The 15,930-nt window shown below is 42.3% G+C and overlaps 1 protein-coding gene across 2 annotated transcripts in view; it reads right to left on the reverse strand.

Moving 5' to 3' along the window:
- Positions 1-8,881, reverse strand: part of Plce1 (phospholipase C epsilon 1) — a 284,305-nt gene extending 275,424 nt beyond the window's left edge. The window contains exon 1 of one of the 2 annotated variants that reach the window (XM_078037879.1): positions 8,600-8,881. The gene's annotated coding sequence lies outside the window, so the exon portion shown is untranslated. The remainder of the gene's footprint in view (positions 1-8,599) is intronic. The other variant, XM_013362156.4, reaches the window with a different exon arrangement.
- Positions 8,882-15,930: the final 7,049 nt, after the last annotated feature.

The raw sequence follows: 15,930 nt of genomic DNA on the forward strand, positions 1-15,930 counted from the left end.
TGATAAAAAGATGTTATATATTAATCTTAAATTCACTGAGAAATCCTAAATTTTAAATGAAAGAAAGGAAAAGGAGGGCTGGGGATGTGGCTCAAGCAGTAGCGCGCTCGCCTGGCATGCGTGGGGTGGGGGGGGCTGGGTTTGATCCTCAGCACCACATACAGATGAAATAAAGATGTTGTGTCCACCGAAAACTGAAAAATAAATATTAAAAAAAAGAAAGGAAAAGGAAAGAAAAGACAAATGGGCATAGAGCATAAGTAATGAATCAAGAAAAATCTAATTGATGTCTTTCATTAAATGACTTGAAGAAATGCACAAACCATTAAATCACAAATTTTGCTTATCAAACTGGCAAAAGTGAAAAATAAGAAAGCATCACAAAAACTGATATCTCTCACTGAAACACCACTTGTAAAGACCACTCTAGTGTATCATTCGAACTGCAAATTGGAACATTTTTGGAGGGCATTTTTGACAATACCTATCAGAAGCCTCTAAAAAAGTGCCCTTTAAACTAGTAATTTCACTTCTTAAACACTGTGCTACAGAAAGAATTAGAAGCCAGGTGTGGAGATGGCACATAGTAGTTGGAAGACTGATTCAGGGCATCATTTGAGATCAAGATTTTGAGGCTTGCTTGGGCAACATAGTAAGTCCTCATCTTAAAAAAAAAAAAAAAAAATTAAGGATCTGAACAATGGTGAGTTATTTTGATAGGGAAAAAATCAGGGATGAGCTAAACATACAATAAGGAAATAGAAAAAAAAAAGGAAATAGACAAGCCCTATGGTATAGAACCACTTGAAGAAAAAGATTCAACCAATGAAATTAAAGTTTGGAAACATTTATTGGCTTGGGCACCTCTTCATGATGGAATGTGAAGCAGGGAACCCAGAATCTGAAATTGTGTATGATGTATTGATGTTACCACCTCAATTTTGTTTGAACAAACAAAAGCTCTAATTCTACCTCTCTGCAGCTAGAAGGCTTTGGGAGAGGGCCAAGCTTGGACCTCTCTCCTTTCCTGCCCTCAGTTCTAATGATTGGATGGCACAGAATCTAACCAAAAATTGGTAAACCATAAACAATGTCTACTGTTTGCATTTAAAATTAAAAGTGCAGAATTTTATTTGTTGAAATTGTGTTTTGAAGATATTTTAAAAACTATTATCTCCTAAAATCGGTGACATATTTTAGACCTGACTGCTTAGATGGTATAGTTCTTTAGACATGCCCAGCATGGCTGGAAATAAGCACACTCTCTCTTCTCCTCTGTGACTAATTTGATCTGGGTTTGCCTGCCTGCAACAGGAACACCCTTCACCTGTTGTCAACTGTCCCATGACTTGGCACTGGAGTAGCCAGAGCCATTCTCAGCACAGGGCAGTCAAAATCCTAATCCCAAGAGATGTCACCAGAGAACACAAGGCTGTCTGACTGCTATGTTGCATTGACAGTGCCAGAAAGTCATTTTTGGAGTTCTTTTTGAAAATGTATATAGCTTTCACATGTAGCTCAAAAAGTTCATATCTTTGTCTCCTAGATCCAATAATAATTGAACATTACTTCTATCACAACTGCCAGTCCCTACTGTGAATTTTAAAATGGTGTCCAAGCCACAATTGAGAGAAAAATCTCAAGCACTATAAACCAGGGAGGGTTAAGGACCAACTAGCAGAGAAGTGAATGGAATCAGACCCCAGCAGTTAACAAAGCAGCTCAAGCTCCGTCATGTCATCCAAATTCATCCTGTCTTGCAAGGGGGGTGGGGGTGTGTGATGGAGGGAGATACAATTTCATGCCAAAAGCATTTAACTTCTGTGGATTTTATCCACCTCTCTGAGATTGACAAAACAGGCTAGTTGAGAGCTCTTCAATTCTTCCAGGCAAACATTTCACAGGTGAAAATATGTTCATCAATGAAATCTGAGTTCCTGTTATGAATAACAACAGGCAAATTGAAACTTTCTTTAGAAATGACAGTAACTTGAAACAACTCCAGTGATATCCAAATTAAACTGTGTTATATGATCTTTTAATCCCAGACGTGTATAGCATGTACTTGGTCACATGTGTTTTTCCCAAATGATTTTTTTTCCATTCCCTGGATTTTCCATAGTCAGTAATATTATATAGTTTAAACCTAAAATGAAGTCATCAAAACAGTCTCTCCTTGCTGCTTCTTTAATTCTGAGTACAGCAGCCCTCCTGTTTTATTATTATAACATAGCTGTTCCCACCAGGCAATAAAAATACACAAATGCTCGCTGAGTTCTGCTAAGAGAAATGGACTTGGGTGCACCCACAATCAGCCCCTCTGAAGGAGACCTTTCACTATTATGGCAAGCAGAGCACATTTCATGGAGGCGGCCACACAGCCACAGGGCCATAGCAGCAATGGAACCACCAAACAGAAATAACAGATTTTGATCACACAGGGGAAAGGTGTCACAGGCTTTAAGTCTGTAATACATTCCAAACTGGAGGCAGAAGTAGAGGGGGAGACTGGAGCTTCACTGTGCCCCTCCCATTCTAGGCCCTATTAGCTGGGGGAAGGGGGAGGAATGTGTTATGGGCCTTAAAGCAGGAGAGACCCTGTTTCCAGAGGGAGGCAATGGACTCTCAGAGGCTTCAGAGAGACACAACTAGGCACCCAAGAGTAGCTCAGTGTCACTGCACCTAAAGTCATCTGTGGTCAGAGACAATGAACATTTAAGTGACAGCAGGGAAAGCGAAGTGAGATCTCTAGCTGCAACAGAAACCTCATAGAGAGATGAGACTAAATGAGTTTTTCTGCCATACATTTGGGATACTCCGAAACAACAAAAATAACTGAAGTGGCTACTATTTGGGTTGAATTCTTGTTTTATGTCAAGTACTGTTCTAAGCCCTTTACATGGATTATTTCATCTAATTCTCACAACCTATTTGTCAGGTACTGCTATTACCTCTCCATTATATGGTTGAGGGCTTTTCCACCAAGTATCACACAAACCATAAGGAGCAGAGCCAGGATATAAACAAATCCAAGTAACCTGGCTCCGGATCCCAATCTGTAAAATGAAATTTGGGAAAATCCAGTTATATTTCTTGCACATCCAGTCTATGGGCTTTAAGGTCACATATATGGTGCCTTAACTTTGGGTGTAATTCTTCTCAAACCTCTCTCTGTGTCTAAACAGAAATCTGCTTTTCTGCAAAACCTAAGGCAGAGCCCCAATATATGGAAGCAGCAGGGCTGCTCTGTAGGAACAGAGTCAAGGACTGAGATCTTCATCCAGCATCTCCCTCACCCTGCAGAGGCCCCAAGCCCTCCTGGAACGCAGTTTGGAACCCCTGGTCCAAACCAATATCACTCAGAATTATGTGCTTGAGAGATAGAAGCAGCCCTGCTAGAATAACCACCCACCAGTGCAATCAAAGAGAAAAGGCAAAAAGAGCTTCCCCATCCCGCTCACCACCCCCTGAGGGCCTTTGCCAAATGATCCCATCCCAGCCTGACATTAACCAGCTCCAGTCCGAGCACCCGAGGGGCCAGAAGGAGGTGGAATTCAGGGCTGGAGGGGAGAGTCAGGAATGAGGCAAATCCAATAAACAGGCAGAGGTGGGAAGCAGAGCCAGCGGGGCGCCAGGGCCAGCGGTCTGTGGTGAGCAGGGAGGCTGGTCCTCAGCTGCAGGCGCAGAGGTGGGAGTGGAGGCCACAGGCACTGCGCCCCAGCCAGCTGCACACCAGAGGGGACCATGAGAAAGGAATGCATGTGAGAGGAATGGCGAGAACTGACCAGCATCTCAATAGCCAGAGCTTGGGGAGGGGTGGGGGACAAAACCAACAGCATTGCCCTTCTCACCAATTCAAACACTGCCTTTTCCTTACATACAAGAATGCACCACTCAGTGGCTGATACCGTCGGGCATGTCAGAAAAGACATATCAGAAACGTGGGCATCTGGGAACACTGTGGGACACAGTTAAGAAAGCCAGAGTGCTCTCCCACATCCCAGCTCTCCCATGTCCCCCTTGTAGAATCTCAGGCAATTTACTTAACTTCCCAGGGTCTCAGGTTCCTCCAAGGCTATGAGGCCAACACAACAGCACCTACCTCAGAAGGTGACTGTGGGAACATACATAAAGGAGTAACAACATACATAATAAACTACTGTGGTACCCAGGACAAAGTTCCCAGTAAATGCTGGTTTATTGTTCTCTTATTGGATGGCTTTAAATTCACTCCTGAGGGCTGGCTTTTTCTCTTCATGCTTCATTAGATTCCTATGGCTGCTGTAACAATTGTCATGAACCATGGTTTAATTAACACAAATTTGTTATCTTACAATCCTAGAGGTCAGAAATCTAAAATGCGCTGGTAGGACTGGTTCCTTCTGGAGGCTCTAGGGAAAGAATCTATTTTCTTGCTTCTTTATCTACCTATCCATCTATTTATTTTTGTGACACAGAGGTAAACTTGCTTCCTGGCTACAAGAGAAGACCCTGCGGAGTCCACGCTAAAAAGTACACACAAATGACAGAGCATCCAGAACATGTTCTCATACTCCAAGGAGAAACTCTGGGGTCATCCAAGAACTTCAAATGCTGGTTTGGATCAAAAAGCCAAAAAGGGACTACCTAGACCTGCCACTACATGGGGAAATAAAGTGAAATAAATAAATTAAATAAATAAAATAAATAAATAAATAAAGTAGAATAAATAAATAAATAAAGTGAAATAAATAAATAAAATAAAGGGAAATAAAGTGAAAGAAAGTCTATTCCTGTCCCTAAAACAGTCCTGCAGTTTTTCAGTCAACCTCCTAAAAGGAAAGAGGAATGTAGGACCCTCTGGAGAGACTGCCATCTGAGTCAGATTGATCTACACCCTCCAAAACCACACTAGGAGGACTCAGAAACCAGGTGGGCCACCAGAATGGCTCCATCTGCAGCTCTCCTTAGTTTACACTAAAACCAAACTATCCCTTCCCTCCAGAGAAATGGCTGTGTGTCTGCAAGCCCCCCTTTGCCCCAGGTTTCAACAAGGGCCCAGTGGTTTCACCAACACCCACAATGAATGACCTTTTCCTACCAGTTCTTACACAGTAAATGGCTCAAAACCAAGTGAGGTTGGCACAGGATGGAAAGGGACAAGTTAAACAATAGCTAAGTACAACTATCACGGTGGCTTAACTACCCACAGCTTTCAAAACCTCAACTGCTAAACAGTGTAGCCATAGCCTTATCTGAAACTTTCCAATGAGCTGAGTTAAAGCTATTAGGTTTCAGCCAGTCATTCGTTTTAGATTATGAGTCTGCTTGGACTGAGTCCTGACTCTGGCACTTTCTTGCCATGACTTAATGCAAGTTACTTAACCTTTCAATGCCTCAGTTTTCTCATCTTCAAAATGGACATAATAATGGAAGCCCACATCCCCCATCCAAAGATGAGAATCCACTGATTCAGAAATTTGAGAGATTTTATAAAGGCAAGAGGGTGCATATGCCATCTGTTACATGACATCCCCAGTGAAATCTGTAGCAAATCAAATATGCCCATTATTTCTAGAATAAAAATGTATGAATAGTTTCTCACCAGGTGAGAAAAGAAGAGACTATCATAACCTCATCTCAGACCACATGTTGTTGACAAATTTATAAAAGCCCCTGTTTTCAGAAGACTTTTTAAATTTTGGAACTATAAATAAAGGATGAGATCTCTAGCATTTACTGCCTAATGTCATAAGAATTAATAGTTAATAGATGTCAAGTGGTTGGAACAGTGCTTAGCATATAAGAAGCACTACATAAGGATTATCAATATCAATTTCTATCATTTCCATTTAAAGAGACTCCATAGGGGATGATAAACAGGAAACTAAATTTATGACTAAATTTGGTTTAAAAACCAGTTCAGCCTGGAGATTGATAGGCATTAACCTTTGGAAAAAAATCTCAAGGGAAGCTAAGATAATGGAAATGTTCTACATTTACACTGTCCAGGACAGTGACCACTAGCCACAAGTAGCTATTGAGCATTTGAAATATGGCTAATTGTATTCATCTTAATTTATTTAAATTTAAATAGCCATATGTGGCTAGTGGCTATCATATTGAACAATGCAGCTGTACAGAGCTAGGTTACCAATCTGGTTTGTTGTATTTAATCACAACACAGCTGAATTAGAACTGAATAACAAGAAGACTGTGTTCTGCATCCAGGAAGCAGAGAGGATCACAACACACTGCAGAGAGTTTGGTCTTCCTGTCCAGGCCCACAGTTGGCCCATGGTAAAGCGTATCTTTCTCCACTCACATCCCACTTCCTCATATCCAACTGTCTCCTTCCCAGACCTCACATTAATTGGGTGGCATGCTTCTGGAACCCCCATCAATATCTCCCAGGCTTCCTCTAGAAGCAACACATTCTGCAATCAACGGCCTTCCTTCCCCTCAACCAAACTCCCACTAGCTGGATGCCAAAGATTGCAACCGGATTTGGGGAAGAAAGCAAATTCACACTTTTATTTAATCATTTCTCACATTCATAATTTCATCAAACAAATTCACACTTTCAGTTGTTTGTTTTTTTCTGGCTTCTTCCCTGATTCTCCCTCTGAGTTCCTGTTTGTGGTTGCTGTTGTTGTTCACAGCAGGAACCAGGATTGAGCTGCTATTATACAGGCTGCTGTGGGAGGCAGCACACACACACACACACACACACACACACACACACACACACACAGAAGCAGAGGAACCTTGATCTGTGCAACTCCCTCCTCTTGCCCAGGCATGGGAAACATCCCTTGTTCTCTGCTTAGGTGACTCTTCTGCCATTCACACTCCTTTTCAATCTTCCTTTGCTCATTTAGAAAGTTATATGTAACAAACTGCATAGTAAACAAACTTTTAAAAGCATATAACAGAAGCTCAGAGACATATGCAACTAAGAATGGGTACAAATGGAAAAAGAAAACCAACCACGTTCATTGGAATCTAGCTGTACCTCAATCCACTTGAGTACAAAATTTTAAAGGACACCAGGTCAAACCTGGAGCATATTCAAAGAGCTGTGTTTCCAGAATGATTGAAAGAACATTTCCTCAGCTTAATCTCACCTCTTACCTGGTTCCCAAGGTATGAACCAAAGATGATCAGAAGACATTCCCACATATAAAGAAAATTTCCCCTGTGGAATTTTAAGCGAAGGATAGTACTAATGGTAAATATTATACATTTTTAAATCTTTTCAATTATATTCTTTCTTCAAAAGTAGAGATTTACATTTTAGAACAAAATTCTTAATGTTTTAACACTGTCTTAACAACTATTTCTAGAGCAACTTCTAGGTGCAAGCACTGTGCCAAAAAAGTCACAATTGATGCCTTCAGTAGGGAAATGAGATGTCTACATAAATAGCTCTCATAGGAGGTGGAGAGCATAAAGGCACCTCGAGGAATTAGAGCAGGGAGAGGTTGGCTATTGCAGGCTGAGGTATCAGGGAAGGCCTCACAGTAGTAACAGAACTAGTGTGAAGGCTGGTTAGCATTTATACTGGTGAATGTGGGCCAGGAGAGGCAACCAGGATGAGAAAAGAACACTCTAGATGACACTGTCAGGTATTCTTCAGAAAAGTATTCTCTAAGACATGGCTGCATATGACGGTCCACCTCTCCCTTCAGTGACAACTGGGCACCTTATACAGGCATTTATGGGATCACCTGCAACCACCTCCTCAAGACAGGCTCTCAACAATTCTTCCTATGGAGGTTCACCATTGTTGGCCTTGGTGTTGCCCATCTGTGGCCTCAGTTCTGCCCCACCGCTACAGGGGTTTCCTTCAAGAAACCTATGGGAATGCAGGAATCAAGCAGAGATTCAAATGACCTGAAATTACCAAATAAAACTTTTCAGTGAAATGAATCCTACTTAACACCTATTGGGGCAGTCACTATTTAAAATGACACTGACAAATCATTAAACAGTGCATTTTTACTTACACTAAGAATTAATTGAGTCAATTGAACCAAGTTTCTCATGGCTTAAACACCGGACAAAGGTGGGAGTGAGGTGGCTCAACAAATTAACACTTGCATTCAGCATGGGCCAAGGACTTCTAAATCTAGGTTATTCATTAGTACAGCATTGAAGGGCGTGTAGGAAAAGAGTTAGCCACGCTTCTTGTTACCAGTTAGAGTGGGACCAGGTCCAATACTGTATTTTCTAGGACTTGATGTAGATAAATCTCTCCTGGAACAATCTCTCCAACACTTTCTTCGAAATACTGCTGCTAAGTCCCGCCACATTTTTTTTTCCTTCTTTGTACTGGCCACCTCCACACCATACACACAATATGAAGTGGGACTTGAGACAGGCATCTGAAGGAGCGAGGAACGCTCTTACAGGGTGACCTCCCGCCCACGCGATGGCTGACCCGCATTTCCTTGGGGATCGCTTGTCTCAGTCCTCCCCTGGGAACGTGAGGACACCCATCCGCAGGTACGCGGAGTCAGGCTGGTCCTTTTGGCGCGTCCACAGCCCTGAAAGACAATCATCCCAGCTCTCCCCTTCTCCAGTCCTCTTAGACCGAGCTACAGAGCCGCTAGCTCACCTTTCATCTTCTGGCCCGTCGCGCCGGCGTCCCCAAGTGCCGTGTCCCTCTGGGGCTGCGGTCTGCGCGCCCGTCGCCAGCGGCGTGGGGAGTCCCAACTACTGGGTGTTGGGAGCGGATGCCCAGGAACTCCTAAGAGCCGAGCAAGTGCCCGGGAGGCAGAGCCCGGAGCGCGCCGCCGCCCCTCCCGCCGCGCGAGCCCGCGGGGCTCCGCCGCCCGCCAGCGTTGCCGGCTGCGCCCGCGCCGTCCCTCGATCCGCGCCCGCCCTGCTGTGCGCGCTGTCCCGAGCGCGGCGGCGGCGCGGCGCGGCGGCGGCGCGGGGCCCCCGCCCTGGGCCGGGCTTTCCCAGAACTCGCCCGCCCCGGTGAGAGGCCGCGAGCGCCGCCGCGAGCCGCGGGGCGGCCGGAGGAGCGGCTTGTGCCGGGCCCGCCCCCGCTTGGACCGCGTGGGGAAGGCGGGCGCCGAGGGCGGACCCGGCTGCCACCCCGGCTCTGGCAGCCAGCGGCGAGACCCCCGCGCAGCCCCTTGGCCGGGGGCCCCAGAACTGTCCTTTGGCCCAGGTATACGGGAAGCTGGCGACAGCGCTACTAGGTCGCTGGACTCTAGGAAAGGCGGGAATTGGTCACACTTGGACTCTAGGAAAGGCGGGAATTGGTAATCACACTACCTTCTGGGGACCATCCCCGGTTGACAGATATGGAAACTGAGACTCACAGCTGCTAAATGATTTGACCAAAGTCACCCTCGTAGATGGCAGCAAGAGTCAAATCCACTCTGTCGTTCATTCATTTAGCAAGTATTTGTTGAACATTATCAATATGCTAGGCTCTGGAGATAACGCCTTTAGCTGCTAAGGGTTGCCATCCATGTCTGTGGACTCTAAATCCAGTGCTCTTTGAATGCTGAATCAAGTCTGGAGATGTTCACAGTTGCCAGAAGCCACAGGCTTTGCACAGAGCCTCCTTGGCCACTGGGGCAGGGTTTAACACTCAGTGCATAGTCAGGAGAGCCAGGGAACTGGAGTAAAATCAAATCTACTCCTCCCTTTCCTCTAAACCTGTGCCACCTCCCTCTTTAGCTGTTCAAATGAAAGACCATTCCTAGGCCTGACCTCAACTCCCACATTCAATCAGGACCAATTCTGTGGCCCATATCCTCTTAGACCAAATCATTCCTTTACACCACAGCCAGGTTAGTTTTCCTTCTACAGCTTTAATTTGTGCAGAAACCTTCAGTGGCTCCCTACCCTGGCCAATATGGACCACCCAATAAGATATCTCTGCACTCCAACTCTGTACCTGTACTAGCCTGAGCTTTGGAGCTGGAGCATCACCAACTCTCACATTCTTCTTGTTCAGGTTCACTCTCTTTCAGATGCCTCTTAAAAGTGATCTCCCTCTTTTGCGCCTCCAAAGCAAGGCAGAGGCTGGATCAAGCAAGAATGCACAGGAGAGCCAAAGAATTCTGCCCATAAGAAAAATCTGCCAGCCTGTTCCTTACACTGTTTTGTTGTTTTCTTACCATTAGGATTTTAATGAAAACTAACATTACTGCCTCCTGTGAGAGATGTTTTGGGAAGTCCTTTGCAGAGGGCTCTGAGGATATTCTTTGTTCTTTGAGAACTCCAGATTTTAGTGCTAGAACAATGGGTTATTTACACCAATCCCCGAGTCAACACTGTCGCAGGCGGGTAAATGGAGGGACCAACAAAAGGTAACATCAATAAACAAAATGGATTGATTATTTAATATACACTCTTACATGGTAGGTTATAATTCATTTAATGAATCTAGTAATAGCAAACATCATCAATCACCTGGAGACCGCAGACACACACTCACATTGTGTGTGTATGTGTGTGCTAATTGGTCATAGGAATTAGATTGCAAACTGGTGGATGCATAAGCAGTTAACATTGAATCTTCCAAATGAGTCATTGTACCATTAGTAACCAAGACAAATCTAGGTCCACTGAGCCAGAAAGTTATCTGAGTATCTTAATCAATGTGCCCCCATCTCTGCAAAAGGGCACCTTCCTCCCATCTTTGCAGAGAGAGTGGGTCCATATCAGTGTCCTTTGCTCGCCCCCTCGCTCTCTCTTTAAATGAGACTGGAGGGAGCCCTGTCCCTGAGGCTGCCTCACCGCATTGGAATGTCTGAGCTAACAGTACTTCCAGAGGGTTCATTGCTCCTCTGAACAGCACTGCCCAGACTTTCTGGAGATTTTAATTCACTTCCCAACCTCGCAACAGTTGCACACAAGGTGCCTTTTTACACCCTGCTCTCTGTTCAGTGAAACATACAGACCATCTCAGGGGCACAATGGCTCCATTCAAGACTTTTTCAAAAGTGGAGCATATAACCTCCATGCTGTGGGTTGCTGCCAGCCATTATCTGGAGGAAGAAAGACTGTCAGATAAAGTGCCTGAGAATTGGGAGAACGCCACACAATTTCCATGGAAATTTCAGGTCAATCAACTTAGTTATACATCTGCGTACAACACGACTCTGCGTAGTAAACAACGGCAGCCCCAAAAAACAATACTGTGGAAACTTTATTTAGATATAGTGCATCTATGTTTGAAATTTCAAACACATATCCTTTTTGAACTTGTTACATAATGGTCTCCATTCAATGGAAAGTGATCTAAATAAGTGATAAATGTTTTGCTTAGGAAATTTAAGTCAGAGAGTCATTTTTAAGAAATACAACCATCTCCCTGTAATTTTCAGATGTGGGGGGCAGATGGTCTCTAACTTTATGGTTGTGGTTGCCAACCAGCGGCCCCACACCCTCCACTGCACACACGACAGAAAAAAATGATTGGCGCTTTGCCACACTCAACAAGCCAGCCATCAGTTAACCCATTTATAAACAAACCCTTAGGTTGATAACTGAGTGGTCAGTACAGGCACCATTGTTAAACAGCTGCCAATTGCCAAGCAGAGGAATTTGCCAACAGACGACATATGGGGAGACTTGAAGGCTCAGGAGGAACTGAAGAAGAAGCCAGTCTCCAGCTCTAAGAGGCCCCATTTTCTCCCTTTCCAAGTCACAGCATCAGATCCTACAGGGCTTACCAGCCATCTGCAAGTAGACTAGTGAGTTCAGACAGCGAGGAGAGAGCCAAAAGCAGGCTTTCCAGTGTTATCTCATAAGTGAAGTTAGCTGCAGTCAGGCAGGCAGTTCCAAATTGGTCACTATTTCTGCAACTAGAACCTCAGAGCTGATTAGTTCTGCAAGACCCCAACAAAACCTGTTCTTTCATTTCTCTGCCACTTCTCCTAGTATGTCACTTCTGCTAGCATTCCCAAACATTTTTCTTAGTAATTATCATCCTAAGCACAGCTTTCACATCGTCAGCCACTCCTCCTGCTACATGATGATAACCATGGTAAGGGCAACCATAGTTGAGTGCTGACCATTGGCCATTCTTGTATTTACTCATTCAAGAAAGAAGCATTGAGCACCAACAATATGCAAGCATTGTTCTAGACACCAGGGATACAGCAGGGAACACAACAGTCAACAAAATCCCTGTCTTTGTACTGCTAATATTATGGCAAGAGTATATCGATAAAAAAGTAATAAATTGTGTAACTAAGTAAAGCATATAGCATGATACAAGGAGATGAATGCTTTCCACTGATTCTGAGGTAATGTGCTCCTTTTCCAACCAACCAACAAAACAACTACTAGGTTGTTTTTTTTTTTAATTGTTTTCAACCAAGTAATCTGTCTGAACAGTTTAGTAGAGGAAAAACACACTCCCAAATGATTCATAGGCTAAATTAAATTTTAAAAGAATAAAAATAAGATAAAAAACCACAGAAATAAAAACCAGAAACCAAGTTATTTAGAACCGAAAGACAATTAAAAAGACAACCAGCTACATACCAGAAGATGTTGGCTGCAACTAAAGCAACACTGGACAAAAAATTTATAACTTTCTAGTAAGTACATTTGTCAGAAAGAAGAAAGTTTTACAAAGAATTGCTTAAGCACTCACTACAAGGAACTATTAGAGAACAATAGAGTAAAACACCAAAGAGGAACTAATACATGCAAAAGGAATTAATAGAAAATAAAAAGCAAAAAATCCAGTTTTTGAAAAAACCAATAAACAAAGAAAACTTCTAGCAAAACTAAGATTTTTTTAAAAGATGCAAATATATAATCAAGGAATAGTAATAAAGTTTTTGTTTATTACTGCCTAGGGACCTTTCCACACCTGCAAAAGAGCCCCTTTTCATTATTAGGCTATAGAAAGTGGATATCATTATTAAGATAGAAAATGAAAGATCACAAGAGGACACCAAGAGAAATTGTACATTATTAATTTTTAAAGCAGGTAAAACGGACAACTTTAAATGTGAGTTTTTTTCTAAGTAAATTATTTAATAATAGCCACCCTAGGCAGTGTGAATCCTTTGTTTTTTTTCCCCAACATTATTTTGGTAATTTGTGTTTCCATCTGAATTTCAAGTTCAACTTGCCAAAAAAGCAGATGGAATTTTGATAGGGACTTCTATGAATTTGTAGATCAATTCAAATCTGTTTGTGTCTATAGATCAAAGAACATGGAAAAAAAAGTTTCTTTATTATAAAAAGTAAATTTCTCTCTCACCCTTTACCACCCATTTTCTTGACTCAGACACAACCACTTGGGTACCTTCCCATTGGTGTTTCATGCATATTTGAGTATTAGTACCTTTTTTTATTTTAACAAACATATTAATTGCACATTTTATGTACGTTGGCTTTGTCATCTGCAAGTGTAAATTAGCGATTCTCCGTTAATAGTACATAAAATTCATACTATCATTTGCTTATGCAGTCCTTTGCTGATGGAAATCTAAGTCATCTAAGTCATTTCCAACCTTTCATTATTACAGAGAGGGCTGCAGTGAATAGCCTTGTACCTATATCATTTTATTTCCAGTTTTTGAAAATGGATGATGAATATTTCTAAACGATAATTTACTGGAAGTTGAGCTCCTGTGTTAAGAGACTTCAGAGTTTTACACTTAAAAACTGCTGCCAAATTGACCAAGTTAGAGATTGTAACCATTTACATTTCCTTTGGTGTTGTGAGTGAGTCCTTGTTTTCCCACCCCTTTGCCAACAAGGGTTTATCAAACTTCTTGAGGCTATTCCAGCAGGTGATTATTGGATCTACCTTTAGGGTGTGCCATTTACTTTGGCATCCTGCCTTCTCTGTGGGAGGTTTGCTGGCAGGGGTGTCCTCTCTGGAGACCTTATAACACCTGTTTACCCTTCACTGTAGTTGCCATCCTTTCTTGGTGTGTTTAAGGAATGCCTCTGGCCAATCTTAATTAATTTCTTTTTTAGATGATGTGATCATTTTCCTGAGTGCCTAAAGAACTATTATTTAGTTTTCTTTAAAGTCCGACAACAAGAGTGTGGGTAAGAGACAAGGACAAGACATTGTATTGGTAACAATATAAAAGCTTGAGAACTTATAACTATTGCTATAGTCTCAGAGTTAGAAAGGAATTCTTTTATTTTTTTTTTCCTATTTTGGCAGTGCTGTGGATTGAACCCAGGGCCTTATGCATGCAAGGGAAGCACTCTACCAACTGAGCTATATCCCCAGCCCCTTGCAAAGGAATTCTTTAGATGAGGCTTCCTTAAAAGCTAAGAAGGAGAGAATTGGCAAATTTGGTATTAACCATAAAACCTATTTAGCCATGGGCATCATTAACAAAGTTAAAAGCAAACCCAGAGATTGGGAGAAGAAAGTTGTAGCACTTATAACGAACAAATCATTATTATAGTTTTTTTTTTTGTGTGTGTGTGTGTGTATGTGTATGTATGTGTGTGTGTGTATGTCTAATAATGACTTAAAATAAGTAAGAAATAAGGTGAATGATATAGACAGATGAAAACATGCTAAATTTCACATATCTGTGAAAAACAAACTGAAGTTTTTTCAATGACAATAGCTTTTTACGGAAGCTACTTGGCTCAAAAAAATTCAAGCCTGGTAAGAACAAATGTTAAAAGACATGAAAATAATATACTGTTGATGAGAACATAAATTTGTAAAACCACTTGGAAGAGCAGGTAGTCAACATATGATAAAGTTGAAGATAATGGACTAAGGGTCTTGTTCAGTGGTAGAGCCCTTGTCGATGACTGTGTGAGGATCACTTGTAGAGCACTTGTGTAAGGCCCTTGGTTCCATCCCCTGCATAAAGAAAGGAAGGAAGGAAAAGATATCCTTACACTACCAATTCCAGCTCTATTTCTATGTCTATACTCCAGAGGAATTCTAAAATTCTAGAAATTTCTAGAAGAATTTCATAGGCTTATAAAGAGATATAATCAGGTTCTTGGATGCTTTTGAGTAATCGCCAAAATGAAAACAACAGATCAAAACAAGCCTGAAGGGCTGGGGTTGTGGCTCAGTGGTAGAGGGCTCTCCTCGCATATGTGAAGCCCTGGGTTCAGCACCACTTAAAAATAAATAAAGGTATCGTGTCCATCTACAACTAAAAAAAAAGTTAAAAAAAAAAAACAACAAGCCTGAATGTCCACCTATTGGGGAATGAATTAATGTTTGTTTCTGTTCTGTCACTTGGTAAAATGTTCTATGGTGTTGGAACGCCACTGCTTTAGTATGAAATGAAACCAGAATTCACACTGAGGCTCAGGTCTCTGAAGCCCACAGCCTGGCCAGTTCACCACTTGCTGTTCAATCTGGCGTTCCAAGTTCCCCACACCTTCTCCTTCCATTTTCCAGTCTTATTCTGCACTTTCTTCACCCAGCCATGGACCACCCTCTATATATTTTCTCAGAATGATCTCTTTCAAGTTTTGGATCTGACTCTTCTGCCACTTGTAAGCAAATTCCAGAAAGTCACTATGTTGTCTTTCACACAAACCGTGCTACCACACATTTTTCCATTTTTCATTTCTAGAAAGAAGATCCATTCTTATAATTAAGATTATAAAGTGCATGGTTTTCTGTGTCATTATACCCTGGTGAAAAGTGAGGTCCCATAGATGCTTTGAGGTCACCATGAAGCCATTGGGTATATCTGTGCTAAAAGATCAAGACTGGCATTGGTAGTGGCTAACATTTACTATGAACCAAGACTTGGGCATTGTCTGATTGAGTCATTAAGTCATTAGCCCCATCTTATGGATGGGAAGTCTGAGACTTATGAGGGGAATTTGTCCCAAGTTTGCATAATTAGTAAGTGGAAGTCCTCCTTTTCAAAGCCAACCTGTATTTTTTTCTGAAACCTGCTTGACTAACTTCTGTCAATGAATTCCTTTTAGTTGAGTTCTCTGAGAAACTCT

This window comes from Ictidomys tridecemlineatus, chromosome 1 (assembly GCF_052094955.1).
Source record: "Ictidomys tridecemlineatus isolate mIctTri1 chromosome 1, mIctTri1.hap1, whole genome shotgun sequence".
In the NCBI taxonomy this organism is placed as follows: Eukaryota; Metazoa; Chordata; class Mammalia; order Rodentia; family Sciuridae; genus Ictidomys; species Ictidomys tridecemlineatus.